The 16,573-nt window shown below is 45.2% G+C and overlaps 1 protein-coding gene across 20 annotated transcripts in view; it reads right to left on the bottom strand.

Annotated features, from left to right (window-relative positions):
* Window positions 1-16,573, bottom strand: part of LPIN2 (lipin 2) — a 102,425-nt gene that overhangs the window by 44,262 nt on the left and 41,590 nt on the right. For 7 of the 20 annotated variants that reach the window (XM_084958103.1, XM_084958098.1, XM_084958102.1 and 4 more), the window contains exon 2: window positions 10,070-10,224. The exons of 4 other annotated variants lie outside the window; for them this stretch is intronic. The gene's annotated coding sequence lies outside the window, so the exon portion shown is untranslated. Of the gene's footprint in view, window positions 1-6,664; window positions 6,798-7,354; window positions 7,455-10,069; window positions 10,225-16,485; window positions 16,534-16,573 lie in introns of those variants that run through there. 9 more of the 20 variants (XM_084958091.1, XM_084958094.1, XM_084958095.1 and 6 more) reach the window with 6 other exon arrangements.

The raw sequence follows: 16,573 nt of genomic DNA, 5'->3' as shown, positions 1-16,573 counted from the left end.
CTGGCCTATACCACAGCCACAGCAATTTGAGATCTGAGCCACGTCTGTGATCTACACCACAGCTCACAGCAATGCAGGATCCTTAACCCACTGAGCGAGGCCAGGGATCAAACATGCATCCTCATGGATGCTAGTCAGATTCATTTCCATTGAGCTGCAACAGTAACTCCCTGAAATGCATCTTAACTGATTCTCAGAACTGGAAACATTTATCCAGTTCTCTTTCAATAAATACCAAACATACATCCATCACATCTCTGAACTAGGTAGAGTTAACATCATCACAGTAGCAGCAACTATTTTTCTGAGAGCTTACACTAGCAAATTCTCAAACTTATACTCACATTATCATCCCAGAAGCACTTTATAGTTGGGTACAGGTATATTTTTGAAGATAATGAGATTGAGGCTTGGAAAAGTTAAGTATGGTTACGGACTGAGTGTGCACTCCCTCAAGACCCCACACTGAAGCCCTAGCCCCTGGCGAGGCAGTATCTGGAGGGGGAGCTTTGGGAGGTAATTAGGTTTAGAGGAAGGAGGTCATGAGGGTGGGGCTCCATGATGGGACCCAAGTCCTTAATAGAGAGAGGAAGAGAACAGAGTGTGGCCCCCACCACCGCGAGGACAGTGAAAAGGCGGCTGTCTGCAAGCCAGGGAGAGGGCTCTCACTAGGAAGTGAACTCATCAGCATCTTGATCTTGGACTTCTCAGCCTCCAAAACCATGAGAAATAAATCTCTGTTGTTTAAACTACCCAGTCTGAGGGATTTTGTTATAGTAGCCTGAGTAGCTGAAGACAAGTATCTTCTTAAGCATCATATTCCATAGAGCGTTTCAATTCTGGGTACTTCTAGCAGATAGACTCACTCCTTTCATCAGGAGGGTCGCCACAATACCAGACAGCACCCGTGATTATGTCCCCTGGAAGAAAGACTGAGTACGCACCACCCTCCTCTACAGCATATACCCCTCACCAAGAAATTTACTGTACAACCGCAACTGGGTCCCACCTATTCTGAGCCAAGCATTCTTATTCCTTAACATGTCGCAAACGACCGGGTTTACTCTCACTTTTATGAAAAACTAGACACAATGGCTCAGAGAGGCCTGACTGGTGCACAGCGTGCACCTGGGGCTGGCTTAAATGCAGGGAGCTCCAAGCAAGGGAGGCACCTACAGATTAAGAAACTGAAACTGGGAAGAATCGGTAGAAGGTCAGCAACTGAAATACTTAACAGAGGCCAAGGGGCCCTTCCACACATAAACTTCAATAGACCAAATAGTCCTTCATGCGAGAAATTCATTGGTGCCCACTATCAGAGTTTTCTCACGAAATATTTTCTAGTAAACATATACTAGTATCTGGAATAAATCCAGGCAGCTCTCAAGATTCAATTATTTACCAAAAGTTTAAAGATTTGCTTAGCAGCTTATCCTGAGGATCAGAGAAACTAAAGTAAATCATGATATGCAGTAGAGATTTATAAATGGAATACATGAGTAAATTCAATTGCAAATACCCCAACAACAAAAAAAACAAGCCAAAACTATTTATTTTTTATTTTTATTTTGGTCTTTTTAGGGTCACACCAGAGGTATACCCAGGCTCGGGGTTGAATCAGAGCTGCAGCTGCTGGCCTACACCAACGCCTGATCTGAGCAGCATATTCGACCTACACCACAGCTTATGGCAATGCCAGATCCTTAACCCACTGAGCAAGGCCAGGGATTGAACCGGCATCGTCATGGATACTAGTTGGGTTCATTACCGCTGAGACACAACAGCAACTCCAAAAAATGCCAAAACTATTTAACGGTGACATGTTCAATCAAAAATCATTTGCATTAAGAGTAACTGCTGAGATATAGGTAGCTATTAAAATATTACAATTTCTAATTGTTATCAATACAAAAATGGATACATTCTAAGTCACTCATATATAATCAAAATCTGTTTTGTAAGTTTTAAGTTTACCTTCTATTTACTATTAGTTAGCTGGTATTACTAGTTACTACCACTAACAAACACCACAACTACAACTGTTTCACGTCCATCACTCAGCAAGTACCATGCTAATCTGTACATTCTCTCATGTATTCTTCACAACCACCCAGGCCTTTGGTATCAGTATTTCCATTTACATGGAGGGAAGTTCAGAATTGTCCAAGGTCGCCGCACTTGGTAAAGCTGCTGCACTTGGTAAAGCTGATATTCAAACTCAAGTCTGATTCTGGAGCCTATGCCCTTAACTGCATCTGAGTGACAGAAATGCTCTAAGCAATGATGATAAAAACTGGAGGAAAACCCCAGATTTCTTGCCATCTTCAGGAACTAGAGTATTCTTGTCATGTAGGCTACTTGGCCACACTATCATGAAGTGATTACAGAGGCCACGGAAGCCACCCCTCCACCCAGCCTTGCTGCACAGTTACCACCAACCTAACAGAGCCCTGCTCAGGGCTGGGAAGTGGACCTTGTGAGATCACATGTGACAGAGAATTTGCCCTCAACATTCCATCTAGCCTGCACTCAGGACCCAAGGAATATGCTTCGGTGGGAACAAAAACTTCTAGAAACTTCAGGAAACAAACACTAGCACTCTGTGACCGCACAAATTGGGAGTACCTGTGCTCCAACCAGATTCCTCCACGCAACCAAGCTAAATCTGCATTTGTGGAGCACTAGACATCCTTTAAGAACTTTCTCCAAAAGGGAGATCTCCAAAAGGGATTCTGTTCTGCAGGGCAGACATTTACATGAGGCCGAGACAGGAGGGGCTGACCTCCAGCATGTCCCTAGAGCCCAGCCTCCCTCCCCACACCCAACTCACTGGGCTTTCCCAGCCCCTGGGGTCCATGAGGGTGCCCTTTGGGCTTAACTCTGGAGCTTGAGTCCCTGCCGTCCTGCCAGGATCCCAGAGCCCCGGAAGTGGCCACATATGGACATGGAGGTGGTCCTCAGCCACTAGGGTGTTACTTCCCTGAGGGTGGGGAGAGGAGGCCTCCAGCAGCTTCTCTTTGGAGCCAGGCAGGCAGGCCCCAAGTTCCCAGGGGGGCCTAACCCAGTTAAGATATTTCCAACTCGCCCTGCCTGGCACCTCTTTGTCTTTTTCCATCAGAGCAGAATGCTAATCTGTTCAATTTTTCTTATTTTACACTAGCTGCCTTTGAATTCTTGCTTTATAAAATCAGAATGGATCCGTGCATGAGGAGAGGCCCTCCCGCCCAGGGTGCCACAGTCTGCGGGCTCCATCTGAGCCCCTGGAATCCAAAGTCCACAAGGAAAGGCTGATTGACAGGTGCATAGCCACATGTCCCACTGCCAGTGTCCCCTGTGGAGCGAGTGGTCAGGACCCGCAGGACCCTGGGTCTCTGCCATCCCCAGGACCATGAGTCCCTGTGTGCAAGTCTGCAGACCAGAACCCAGGGTTTCCCAGCAGGTGCCCTGCATACACCAAGTCCCCCAGCAGGCCTGTTTGCCACCATGGTTAAGAGTCTTTAAAAAAAAAAAAGTTCCCGTCGTGGCGCAGTGGTTAATGAATCCGACTAGGAACCATGAAGTTGCAGGTTCGGTCCCTGGCCTTGCTCAGTGGGTTAAGGATCCGGCGTTGCCATGAGCTGTGGTGTAGGCTGCAGATGCGGCTCGGGCTCGGATCCCGTGTTTCTGTGGCTCTGGTGTAGGCTGGTGGCTACAGCTCCAATTCGACCCCTAGCCTGGGAACCTCCATATGCCATGGGAGCGGCCCAAGAAATGGCAAAAAGACCAAAAAAAAAAAAGAGAGAGAGAGAGTCTGCAAGGCTGCATCCAGGAAGGCCCCTCCGAGTAATACCTCCGCAGATTTAATTTAGAAACAATCACATGGGGCTGTGATTCCTTCAAGGAAAACACAACAGAGGATTTGTAATCCACCTATGGAAACATTTCACTATACTGGGAAATACTGAACTGTGTCTCTGTCTGCCCCAGTTTCCTTTTTTTTTTTTTTGGCTTAGCCCAGGGTACATGGCGGGTCCCAGTCAGAGAGTGAACCTGTACCACAGCAGCGACTGGAGCCACTGTGGTGACAACCACGGATTTTTAACCCACTGTGCTGGAAGGGAACTCCTGCGAAGATTTTCACAAGGTCAAACAGAGTACCTGGTTCATGACAGGCACCAGAGTTAAGTCCTTATAATATAAAATTCTGCCTCTTTCCCTCAGAAGTCTGTCTAACAAGAGAAAGAGGCACAAATACTGTCTTAATATACATAATGCCTTGTGATCAGGCTATTTTGGTGACTTAGGAAGACTAGACAAAGGGTGAAAAAAGTTGCATGGGAGAGTCAAGGAAGGCTTCAGGGGGGAAGAAAATACTTGTTCTGGGGCAAAAATGTGCGTCAGGGGTTCATCGGATCAAGCAAAGGAGGTTCCCAGAGGACAGTGACCAGGAGGGGACTGTGGAGCCTGAGGCAAAGGTGAGATGACGAAAGGCCTTGGACTCACCCTCAGGAACTGGGCCTGGGGCCAGGACCTGAGTGGTGGCTGAGGTCAGGGGAGTGAGGATGAGTGGGGGGGTGGGGAGGATAAACTGGGGAGGAGGAAGCTAGAAACCACCTCGGAAGTTCCCACAACCAACTCAGGTAGGAGGCAGACCAGCTCTAAAAGCAGAAGAGGTACAAAGGAGACTGAGCAGCGGCAGTACCTGTGACGGATCCAGGGCAGATGTGAGGGCAAAGAGCAGCCAGTTAGGATCACGCCACAACTTCCAAGCAGAGCTAGATACACCTGGCACACAGCTGAGATTCAGCAAATACTGTTTGAATGAACACATCAACTCGGAGAAACAAAAAAGGGGATCTGGTGGGGAACTTCCGATCAAAGTTGAACTTCAAGAATTTTAATTATTACATTGGTTCAAAATTTTGTATACATGAAAATCATCCTGGATAGTCTTCTTAAACGCAAATTTCCCCAGATTTTAAAAACAGGTTGAATAATTGATTATGAAGATGAGCCAGATTAGAGACGCGTAGCTCCATGTAAAAGAGCCTCTCTGATAAAATCCCAGGCCTATTCTTACTACTTCCAAAACCAGTCTCACTAAAAAGGATCCCCAAAAAGCTTAAAGCCTCAGGTGCTAAGAAGACAGGGTAAGTTCTGGAATTCTTCCCGAGCTGGCATCTGGACTCAGGAGATTCCTTCGTGGAGAGACAGATTTAGGGAGGGTGAGGCATTCTTTGGAGGACTTGGGATTCCAGTCAATTCCCTGCAGAGATGTTTTCCTCAAGAAAAGCAACCCCGTCACCACCACCCTTTGAAGGCACAGGTGGGGACGCTACATGTCTACCCAACCTCTTCTTCTCTGGCTAAGAAAGCTGGCGAGGCCCACACGGCAGTGAGTGCTTCCCCAAGAGTGGTCCTTGGACTGTCTGCAACAAAATCTAATGTGGGTGGATAAGAATGCAGATTCCTAGGACCCGATGCAGACACAGAGACGGGACATGGGGCCTTAGGGGTCCATTACCCGTGACTCTAATGGACATCCAGGGTGGGAAACCACCTCCAGTCTCTACTGCAGGAGCTTCCTCCCCTCAATCTTGATCAGGCTTGTTGAGAAAACCAAGTTGTCATGACCTGAAGTTTGAACTATCCTCCAAGGCATACCTAGTACCTTGATATCTGATCCAAACTGAAAAGACTTCATCAAACTGGTGAGTGGATCAGTGTATAAGACTTCAATTCTAGGACTAGCAGCAGTGGTTCTGTCAAAACTCATGTATAAAAATTCGGGCCTGGGAAGACTGATTTTCTAGAGATTCCTTCCCTGATTATAGCTCAGTACACTATTCAACATCAACCTTCAGGATACATAAGAAAATTTTCTGAACAACATTCCTGTTGCGGAATATGACAGATACATGATGATGAGTTGTATGCTCAGAAGATAATAAAACAGCGCTCCTGGATCACAATGACTTCATCGCTCATCTCTGTAACAGGGACCGGGCCTTGGCATCAGCTGGCTGAGGGGTGGGGAGACGTCTGACCCAAATTGCCTTGACATGTGAAGTGCATATGGCAAGCCCAAGCGGGGGCGGGGAACGGACACCTGGGTGGTAACCTGGGAGGCCCACTGGCTCACGACACTGAGATACCCAGTGGCCTAGTTCTTGCTCCAGTCATCTCTCTGAATGAGAACTGGTCAGAGGTTTGTTCGCTTGACTTGCTTGGAGTTCATCTCTCATGCCGCCAACAAAGGACTTAAACACATATGGCTGGTACTGATTCTGACTTGATAAAGCCACCCTGAGCCTCTACCACCCTCCCTCCAGAGCCACCCAGGGAAAAGTCACAAGAAAATATCCTAAATGTAACCCAGTGAAAGCCTTCTACTGAACAACCTAGGCTGTGTGTGTGTGTGTGTGTGTGTGTGTGTGTGTGTTTTGGGCCACACCCACAGCATATGGAAGTTCCCAGGCTAAGGGTCAAATTGGAGCTGCAGCTGCCAGCCTACACCACAGCCACAGCAATGTGGGATCCAAGCCACATCTGCAACCTATGCCACAGTTTGCAGCAATGCCGGATCCTTAATTCACTGAGCAAGGCTAGGGATTGAACCTGCGTCCTCACAGACACTAGCTGGGTTCGTTACCACTGAGCCGCAATGGGAACTCCCAAGGCTTGCCTTAAGTTCAGCAGTCAGGGCTCGTCAGTTCATAAATTCAGATATTGAATATGCCACATATTTTCTTTAAGGAAGTTTGGAAGCACAGATTTCTGCTCACTGGGCTCACTTCTCCATGATTTCACCACACTATCTGCAAAGAAGGTGAACAATTATCTCGGACTGAGAAAGTTCAAAAAGGGGAAGACACCCTGCTACCACAGCAACACATGTTCTTTCCTGGGTGGTGGCCTAAGTCTTACCAACTATTGCTTCAGCTTTTCCATAGATACAACTAAAGGAAGTGCCACCTATTTCATCTTCAAAACCATCAATTTCCCACTCTCCACCCCAGTCACTGGCCCAATAATTTTCAAGACAACCCTTCAAAATCCAACACCAGTTTTCTTTCCAATCCATCAACCACTCTGGCTGCAGTTGAGAAGAATGTGATGACAAAAAAAAAAGAAAAAGAAAAAAGAATGTGATGGGCTTCCTGATGAGGAGATGGGAATAAATAAAATTCTGTCCACAACAGACTATGAACACTCAGGGCACGATGGAAAATAAGGTTGGAAAGAGATGGGCGAGGAGGCATGAGATCCAGCAAAGAGGGGCACCTGGCTGTGTGGCCGTGTGTCCAGGCATCCTTCTCCACCCTTCCCACCTCCAGACTAGGTTCTGACTGAGAAAGAAGTGCTGTTGACTCACCATCACCCCCAGAGCCTGGCTCGATGCCTCGAGAGGAGGTCCTTAAGTAATATTTCTGGATCAGTGAATGGATGGAGCAATGAATGAGTGAATGCAAGGTCTGGTGAACAGAATCAGAAGGAGAAACACACGCCACGCTCTGTATTGTAACCTGGACTAGAGAGAAGTCAAGGGAGTTCCCTAGTGGCACAGCAGAGTAAGGATCTGGTAGTGTCACTGCTGTGTTTCAGGTTGCTGCTGTGGTGAGGGTTTGATCTTGGAACTTCCACGTACTGTGGATGTGGCCAAAAAGAGACAAAGCAAGAAGGTGAATGAACAGACTCTGTGTATGTATGCATTTTTAAATGTATGTGTATGTAATGTGTACATATACATATATATATACATACCATATATATGCATATATTATTTTAAATGCCAACAGTGGAGGCCAACCCAAGGTCCCAAAGGCAATGCTCAGTTATTCAGAAATCAATGCTTTTCTCCAGAGGCTGGTGAAAAGCTCACAAAAAACCCTGCAAAAATCTAGTCTATGTGAGTGACAGCTGAGAAATGACACCCACCTCCAACCGTAAATCTAAAAATAACCCCATGAGAACAAAGGGCCCCCAAGCAGCCCGCATGGGCAGGAGCAGAGCCGGTGGGAGGGTGCGAGGGGAAGTCAGGGCAGCGAGGCGATTACAAGTGAAAGAACACACTGAGGTCAGCGTTTTCCTCCAGCCAGTCGGCTTCCAGGAAAACGTCCAACATCATAAGGCCCAGCCCTCAGTTCCATCTTCCTGAGGCTCAGCAATGTACCTGCACATTCCTTATCTACCTGGACATCCGTTATCTTCAGCGGCTGGACCGGAGCAAGGATCTGGAGCTCAGCTTCACACCCACCTTCAGCTTTCACTCACATTATAAAGTGTGTGGCAGGTGGCACACTAGGGATGGGAGGCTTTCCTCAACCTCCCACTGCTTCCCTGACCAAATCCATCCCAAACTCTCGTGGCCCCCTGACCCCAAATGTCCTGCATTTCTCCTCACTGATCTTCCCTTCAATTCCCAAACTGCAGAGTAACGCAGCCTTCTGGCAATTTAGTTCTTATTGTTTCCTGTCAAGGCTAAAATATGCCCAGTTCCAAACTACTTGTACTTGAAGTGACAGAGTGTAATGTTTCAGGGAACATTTAACCTGGTCAAAGACTGGACAGAAACATACAAGTAAAATCATGGAGAAATATAATGAGCTTAAGATTCTGATTATACTTAATCATGAAAGATATTAGTCAACCTTTATGTAATGGTTATACTTATCAGCAAATAAAAACCAGCTAAATGTTCATGCCAACTTTGCTATGAAATGCAACTCCAAGATTTCAAATACCTGTACCTTGAACTATTCAAAATAGATTAAAAAATAAGGTGTACTTTACATGGAGTAAAATTAAACCTTTTGTAGTGTGCAGTTTTAACCATGCAACCACGTAACAATCATTATAATCAAGACACAGAACTAGAAATGCCCCTGTGCCCTTTTGTAGTCTATCCTCTTCCCCGACCCCTAGGCAACCACTGATCTGTTTTCTGTCCCTGTAATCTTGCCTTTTCCAGAATGTCTTATCAGTGAAGCCACTGAGTATGTACCCTTTGGAATACGGCTTCTTTCTCCTAGTGTCATGTGTTCGAGATCAAACACATTTTGGCAGGTATCAGCTGTCCGTCCCCCTGGAGATTGGAAGCAGTATCCCATTGTACCGATGTCCCAAAGTATGTTTATCCTCCCACCAGCTGACAGACATCTGGGTTGTTTCCAGCTTGGGGAAACTACAAATAAAACTACTAAAAAATCTGTACACAGGCTTTTATGTGAACATAATTTCATTTCATTTAGGTAAACACTTAGGAGGAAGACTGTTTTATAGTTATCTTCAGTGCACTCCAGGGAGTTTACTCTTAAAATAAATCCCTCTTTAGGTTATTTTACAAAGTGGTAATAATTTAACTTTTTTATGAGAGTAGGTTTTCATATGTGCAAGTTGCTTAAAATAGATTCAGTTACAATGGTAAAAATCCAAACTCTTCATTTACTCACCCACTAACATTCACTACACCTCAGATGCTATACTCAGTGTCCTTCCTAGGGTTAGCCATGGGGAGGTGATGGGGGAAAGAAGAGAGGGTGCTAACATGTGTCCCTTCAATGTCATGCCACACACATCACCTCAATGAACCCTCAGGTGAAGTAAACGTCACACGCACTGTACCAGCAAGAGCAGTGGGGCTCAGAGAAAATAAGCAACACACCGGGAGTCAAACCATCACACAATGACAAGCACAGACAAAAGCTCACCTTAAATGCCCAGGCTCCTTTTATCATATCTCGAGACCACAAGCTCCTAAAAACACTGGTGGTACATTGATATAACTTTGACGAATTTCATAATAGCTTTTACAAGGCCACGATTCTGCTGCCTCTACCCCACATGAAAAAGTTAAAGCTTTTTATTTTGAGTAGCTTTAAAGATATGTTTACATTATGATAACAAATACATGCTTTAAGGAACATGTTCTCATCCTAATCTTTCCAGGATCAAGAGCTCTGTGGCTAACCTATTTTGGTGGTGAGGATCGATAACTATAAGGAACTCTAAAATAAAACAGGAAATCAGATTGTCTCACGTTCACATATGAAAGGCACACAATCTTAGCAGGTCTCTATGGAAACCATACCGGGTGTTTTCCGTGATGGCTGTCACTCTAATGCAGATACTGGTAGGATGCAATTTCCTTTGAAACATCCAACTTTACTAGAAGTTCTTTCCATTTACTCACAGACCTAGAAGTCAGGAACTGACATCATGACTATTTTGCAGTTTACAGTACATCTGTGAGATGGGAATAAATAAAAATATTCATAGAGTTTGTCAGTCTAGAAAAAGACAGGTTAAACTTAATTCATCTTCCTCTCAGGCCCCCAAAGAACCTTAGTTAATATCACAGATAAATTTCAAATTATTAAGTTCAAAGAACCTTAGTTAATATCACAGATAAATTTCAAATTATTAAGTTCAAATTTTACATTTGTCCCAATGTGTCAATTCCCTGGTTTGAAAGTCTCTCAACTTGCATCACATGGTGCCTGGTTAAGTTCAGGGGAGAAGAAGCCAGACGAAGGATCCCAGCAGGATCTAAAGCACTGTAACTGCTCTAAATAACTTCACAGCTACTAACCAAACAGGCATGTGGAGGCCTAAAGTTCACCATCCAAACATCATCAACAACCCAGGGATGAAGGGTTTATCCTCAAGAAGTCTGACAGAGTAAATACCTGCTTTAGAAGGCAGGCTATGCTTTTATTTTTTTTAACTCAATGCATTTTATTACATTTATAGCTATACAACAATCATCACAACCCAATTTTATATCATTTCCCAGGCTACTCTTTAGAAAAAGGATGCAGACTGCCTTATCAAAAAGAAAATGAAGAATTAAGATCAATCTGGTCTTACTGAAACTGAGGGCAACTTTTTGTCATTTGTTTGCATGGATTGTGTCTATTAATACACATGGGACCATGCTGTGTACTCAACCTCTAGACATTCCCTCAAGGGTGCTCATTTCTCTGACAAAGTTTGTAACAATGCTGGCTGTGAAGCTCAATGGGTTTCTACTCCGCTACAGAAAGACTGGGGGCTTTTCCTCCTAGGAGGTTGAGATACTTTAGGTACCAGGGCTAGGAGCACAACAAAAATTTCTTTCCAGTGAAGAAGTGACAACTCGGTTAAAAATAGAAAATGGGAGTTCCTGTGACATGGGTTCGATCCCTGGCTTGACACAGTGGGTTAGGGACCCAGTGTTGCAGCAGCTGCGGCTTAGGTCACAACTGGGGCTCTAATCTGATCCTTGGTCTGGAAGCTCCATGTGCTGCAGGGTGGCCAAAAATGACAAAAAAAAAAAAAAAGGAAATGATGATTTCCCAAGCTGGAGACCTGTTCACCAATGGGGCTACTCAAAACCACGAGAGCCTCTGAGTCCACAAGGCACCTGACAGATTCTTGTCCCCAAGTGAATAATCATAAACACCTGGGAAGCCCTAAAACACAATTTCCTGGAAGAAAGGCTAGAGCAAACCCTGTGGTGCTGGACAGGCATCAGAAGTCTCCATGGACAGATGACGTTGGCGCAGAAAGTAGGAATCCTATGCTTGAAATCAAGAGATGAGGGGCATGTTAAAGGAACACAGAAGCCAACGTTAAAGTGCCCAACAGCTAAAGCTAGAACAATTTGAGGCAAAAATAATTATAACCTACACTGATATAAACTAAAACCTATGTAGGGAGAAGGGGCAGATTTCTCTTTTTTTTTTTTTTTTGCATTTTAGGGCAGCACCCGTGGCACATGGAGGTTCCCAGGCTAGGGGTCGAATTGGAGCTGTAGCCACTGGCCTACACCACAGCCACAGCAACATGGAACCCAAGCCACATCTGCAACCTACACCACAGCTCACAGCAATGCCAAGTTCCTTAACCTACTGAGCAAGGCCAGGGATCGAACATGCGTCCTCGTGGATACTAGCCGGGTTTGTTAACCACAGAGCCACAACAGGACCTCCGGAGCAGATTTCTCTTCAAGGTGAATTCCAATTAAGAAATGAAGGATGAGTGGGATAGAGGACCACTATGAGAACCCACAGTGCCTGCTGCAGACAGTGGATGCTAAAAACAGAGGACCAAATCTGAAGAGAAACAAGGTGTCTGCAGATACTCAAATTATCTTCCCCAAGATATACACTCATCACCACAGGAAACAGTAACTTCACAGCAGAGAACCTGGCAGTGGCCACATTAGCAAAGGCAGGAAACTAGTAAGACACAGCAACATTAGGGACCCCACAGGATGAAAAGAGCCAAAACCGCAGGGCCTCCGTCTACTTAGGAGACAGCAGACACCATCAGATAAACTGAAAGTGAGGGGAGCTCCATAGAAGAACTGACCCACACTCATCTCAAGTGTCAAGGTCACGAAAGGAAGAACACAGATGTGATAACTAAATGCAACTCTGGGCTTTAGCAGATAAAATCTGAATAAGCCATTCCTGGGCTCCACCGCCCCCTTTAATTCTGACCCAGCCTGTCTGGGAAATCTGTGTTCTACACACAGAAGGGGTTCCAGTGACCAGTGAACCTGGCAATCCCAATGGCCAGACCATCCAGATAACAAGCACAAGTGATCCCAAACCTCAGGCCGGACAGTGAAGGGCTGAAGGTTGTGCCTGACCTGCCTCGCTGCCCCTGAGGGAAGTCCTTTTCCAATGTAATTTCAATCTTCTGACTCAATATCCATCTATCATGGATATGACTTCATGCTTTGTTAGAACATAAAAGAAAGATGACTAAGGACTCTCATAATCTCGGGCACTGCCCCTTGACCCGACTGAAGACAGCCTCTCCACCTGCAGGTCAAGTGGAGTTCAGATACATCTCAGAGAGCGAGTGACATTCTGGAGATAACGTGGCTCCCCTTCGGCTTTCCTAGTCACTTTGGGCTCATTTCTTTTTTTTTTTTTTTGTCTTTTGTCGTTGTTGTTGTTGCTATTTCTTGGGCCGCTCCCGCGGCATATGGAGGTTCCCAGGCTAGGGGTTGAATCGGAGCTGTAGCTGCCAGCCTATGCCAGAGCCACAGCAATGCGGGATCTGAGCCTCATCTGTGACCTACACCACAGCTCATGGCAAGGCTGGATCGTTAACCCACTGAGCAAGGGCAGGGACCGAACCCGCAACCTCATGGTTCCTAGTCGGATTCGTTAACCACTGCGCCACGATGGGAACTCCCTGGGCTCATTTCTGATGAAGGTCTTTCCTAGCCAGACACGGGCTAAGGCTGAGACGGCGCACCGAGGGCACATACAGCTCTAGGCATGATTCCATCACAGAGTTAAAACGACATTCCACGGAGTTCCTGTCATGGCTCAGCGGAAACAAATCCAACTAGGAACCATGAGGTTGAGGGTTTGATCCCTGGCCTCGTGCAGTGGGTTAAGGATCCAGCGTTGCCGTGAGCTATGGTGTAGGTCACAGACTCGGCTCGGATCTGGTGTTGCTGTGGCTGTGGTGTAGGCCGGCAACTGTAGCTCTGATTTGACCCCTTGTCTGGGAACTTCCATATGCCGAGGGTGCAGCCCTCAAAAGACCAAACAAAAAAGACAAAAAAACAACAATATTCCAGCAAAACAAGACCACCATGTTATTTCCACTCACTGAAAAATACCGTCCCTAAATAAAGGAAAGTGAGAGAGCTGAGACAATGTTTCTAGGTAATGCAACAGGTTTTGAAGAAGAGACAAAATTATTTTACTTATATAAACAAGCAGCGTAACAGTAAAAGTAACAATTTTTTTTCTGCTCAACTAGATAATACACATAACTAGATAACACACATAAAACTTACTCTAGAATTGATCATCTAGTTTTTTCCTTTAGTAGAACTGAGCTGGTTTTGAATACTTAAAACCTAAGATATGACTATAAAACACAAATTATATAAAAAGACAAGCATTTTGCTAAGAGAGGTAAGGTTTCTTTTTTTTCTTTTTTTTTTTTTTGTCTTTTTGCCATTTCTTGGGCCGCTCCCACGGCATATGGAGGTTCCCAGGCTAGGGGTCTAATCAGAGCTGTAGCTGCCGGCCTACACCAGAGCCACAGTAGTGCAAGATCCGAGCCGAGTCTGCGACTTACACCACAGCTCACGGCAACGCCGGATCGTTAACCCACTGAGCAAGGGCAGGGATCGAACCCGAACCCTTATGGTTCCTAGTCGGATTCGTTAACCATTGTGCCACGACGGGAACTCCGAGAGGTAAGGTTTCTATACAGATCCTCTCAGAGCATTGTGTCCAATTGCTGGACTTTTTCCCGGACTGGACCAACTCCAGTAAAGACCCAGTGATGGGCTGACCTGTTTTTCCCATGCACAAAACTGACTGAGCAGCCCCTGGATCAGACCTACAGGACTGGGCTCACCCAGGTCAATGGCAAAACTGCCCAGCTAACCCGGTACACAATCAGGACCAAGCATCCGGGCAAACCAAACAAGGTACCCATATAGCCATCTGGTGGCAATGTGTCCAGCTGAGTTACTCAAACCAGACCAGCAAATAATTCAGACATATTAGTAAATACAAACAAAACAATTCATGAGCACCTAGTGGATTCAGTGTGGCACAATAAATATTTGCTGAATGAAGAGAATTTTGCTTTCTTTAAATCAGCAGCTCAGCTGCACATGCCACAGTACCATGAAGCAGTGTGCCTGTGTGTGTTTTAACTGGGAGCCACCTCTAGGTCTTTCCTTTCTGAAAAGAGATGGGGCGTAAATACAAAATGGATAACAAATTATTTTCAAACAGCCTGGCCATCTTCTGGCAACAGACGCTCAACTACCCTGCCCGAATTCCTGAGCTCATCTGGAGCATCAGGATTAAGAGGCAATCAAGTTTGGAAAACAAAGACTCCTGAAGAATGTATTCCCCAAACTGCCTAACGAGTAACATCACCACATTTCTGTGGGACATGAAATTCGGTACAACTAAATATTCAATTAGTTTTGTGACCAGTGTTCATGCTGAAGGCAAGTTTTGGTTCTGGACCATTCCCAACTCAGCATAAAGCACTCAACCGGCTACAAGCCCCGCCTGGAGGGTGATTTGCTGTCTTTCCCCTATTTATATTACTAGTTGTTTATGTTACCTCTTTCTGTAAATAATATAAAGATGGGAGCTTTCTGGACTCAACCAGGCACTCTGAACAAGAGCGCAGAGGAGCAAGGGTGGAGCAGCCCCATCAGCCCTGTGAACAGGTCTGTAAGCTGTGTGGGGATCTCCCACTGTGTGGCAGGAAGAACAACCAGGAGCCCTCCAGAGCCCCTTACAGCTCCAATCCTCAGAAGGACTCCGTTCTAGAAGCATGTCTTAGGGTTACAAAATTTGGCTAAGAATTTCTGTAGTTATCTTCTGCCCTAATTTTTAAAAAATGCAATCAAATAAGTTGGGGAAAATAAGGCCAGCATTTTTTTGGAACTTCAAGGTTATCTGACTATTAAATGACTTGGCCTTTTCCTTATCAAATAAAGGAATTACTACAGATATGGGATTTTCAAAGAAATTCCCAATTTCTAACAAAGCACAGAAGTTTCTTCGTGGTTTTTTAAATTATGAGATTTATACATTTACATTCCAAACACCTAAAACCACCTCCTTTATGATGGAGACTTTCACCTTCACCTAGAGGTGGGCTCGGACAGCACCTGACCTGACCTGGAGGGAGCAGCAGGGTCACCGAGGGCCTGGACTCTGAGAGTATCTCGCCCCTCACCCTGGCCACACACACCCAGGTTATAAAGTCTAACTCCTGCACGATCAGTACAGCTCATTAAGCAGATATCAAGTCCCGTGTCCTGGACGTTTCTCTTAGGGCCGGGAGGTGACCCATGGGACTTTAATGTTCTAATATTAACATAAACAGAAACCTCATAAAATGCAGCCGCAACACCCACTGCCTTTCCTCCAGAAGACACAGGCAGCAGGAGGCACAAGAATGCCTTTCCATGACGAGCGGGTTGTGCGCTGGAGCTGCTCACTACAAGAAGTTTCAGACTAGGCCATGTTCACCATTTTCCCTCCTGACCTTAACCACAAATGTGCAGGAGTCCATGTACACATATACTCTGTACTATCAAGACAGAACTTTCAAAAGCAAATGACTTCCCTGCAGAGCACCTGACTTCCATTCATAGTCAAAGGATGTCCAGTTCAGTCACTTTCAGAGATTCCTCAGCAAAGGCATTTCTACCAACAGGTCCAAGAGCAAAAAGCACACAAATCCTTAACATTTTGAAAGGTGACAAAAACTTGTACAATTTTAAAACTAAAATCACCCTAATTGTGAGCCTCAAATTTTAGAAAGTGTGTAATTTTTGGTCTTATTTCACACTTGTTTTCACAAAAATGTACACTCTCAATTTCCTCAAAAGTACCTTCACCTACTGCATTTACTTCAGATTATATTTAAAGAAAAAGGTTCCACAGGTAAAATTATATTGTCCTTAGTTCATCTGATTTTGTTTCCTTAATGCTAACTTCTAAAACTTACACTTTTCTAATGACTTGTTTTATATCTTGTAAGAAGAGAGGAAACTCTAGGAAAAAAAAAAAAATCAGACAATTAGCATTTTCCCCAC

Source organism: Sus scrofa, chromosome 6 (genome assembly GCF_054392235.1).
Source record: "Sus scrofa isolate SSC_HxYL_T2T_F1_AM1 chromosome 6, Sscrofa_HxYL_maternal_Yorkshire_Landrace_v2.0, whole genome shotgun sequence".
Classification (NCBI taxonomy): Eukaryota; Metazoa; Chordata; class Mammalia; order Artiodactyla; family Suidae; genus Sus; species Sus scrofa.
The sequence above is the reverse complement of the archived record's forward strand: the minus strand, read 5'-3'. Positions and strand labels throughout refer to the sequence as shown.